Source organism: Chenopodium album, chromosome 2 (assembly GCF_948465745.1).
Source record: "Chenopodium album chromosome 2, dcCheAlbu1.1, whole genome shotgun sequence".
Classification (NCBI taxonomy): domain Eukaryota; kingdom Viridiplantae; phylum Streptophyta; class Magnoliopsida; order Caryophyllales; family Amaranthaceae; genus Chenopodium; species Chenopodium album.
In genome coordinates, this window is record NC_137835.1 from 39442864 (window position 1) to 39444099 (window position 1236).

General features: G+C 39.5%; 1 non-coding gene across 1 annotated transcript; it reads left to right on the top strand.

Annotated features, from left to right (window-relative positions):
- Positions 1–571: 571 nt before the first annotated feature.
- Positions 572–678, top strand: LOC145608135 (small nucleolar RNA R71). Its single transcript, XR_014105732.1, has one exon. It is a non-coding gene; the product is annotated as a small nucleolar RNA R71 (small nucleolar RNA).
- The last annotated feature ends 558 nt before the right edge of the window (positions 679–1236 follow it).

Sequence of the window (1236 nt, forward strand, 5' to 3'; positions counted from 1 at the left end):
GGATTGTGATTGGTTTTTTTGGCCATAATTAGGATGGTAATATTTTTGTTGTGGTGGGGGTTGTTGTTGTGTTTGTCGTTGAGGTGGAGGGTTTTGTACATTGATACTCCGGTAGGAAAGATATGGGTGGTTCCGGAAGCCAGGATTATAAGAGTTGGAGTATGGGTTATTTTGCCTATAGGTTTGAAAGGCATTAACTTGCTCTATGGAACTCCTACAATCTTGCTCCCAATGCCCTAAAATTCCACAATTTTCACAAAAAGCTTCATTGTTAGCAACAGTAGAAATATTAGCTACATAGTTAGGAACAATAGCAAGATTATCTAGTTTCTGACAAATAGATGTTAACTGAGCTTGCAAAGAGGATGCGGAATCGACATTATGTTTTCCTTTGTTAGCAAACCCTCTAGGATTCCCGTATTGGGAATTGTGTATTACCATATCTTAGATAACCTTACCTGCATCTTCCACATTAAGATTCATGAATCTCCTACTGGCTGCAGAATCTAGAACTGATCTAGATGAATTTCCAAGTCCATTGTAAAAGGCTTGGATCAACTTCCATTATGCCAGATTATGGTGGGGGCATTCTCTCTGTAGATCCTTGAACCTCTCCCAAGCCTCATATAGAGTTTCATCTAGCTCTTGGGAAAAGTTCTGAATAGCACTCCTTAGTAAAGTTGTTCTCTCTGCAGGGTAATATTTATTATAAAAATTCAAGGCAAGAGTTTTCCAGTCAGTAATACCAACCGCAGTTTTATTCAAACCATTAAACCATAATTTAGCTTTTCCACATAATGAAAAGGGAAAAAGAATCTCCCTGATTTGGTCTTGTGTAACCCCAGCTTGTCTGATGGTGCTGCAATACTGGCAGAAATCTGCAATGTGAAGATTAGGATCATCACCCTTAGCTCCACTGAATTGCTTCCTCTCTATCATCGTGATAAATTGGGGTTTGATTTCAAATTGCACTCCATCAAGGGTCGGAGTAGGAGTAAGGTGTGGAAAATCTGTCAAGGATGGCTGCGAATAATCACTGAGCTTCTTAGGTGTTGTCATATCTGATTCTGAATCTGAAGGGATTTCTGAATCACTAGAATCAGTTGAAAGGTCTCTTCAATTATTGTTGTCCTCGGAGCCCGCCAGGATTTGTCTGTAAATATTCTTTTGTCCATGGAAAGAGCTCTTAATCTTAGGATCGAATGGAATATAACCTGATCTGGAACACCTGGGCAT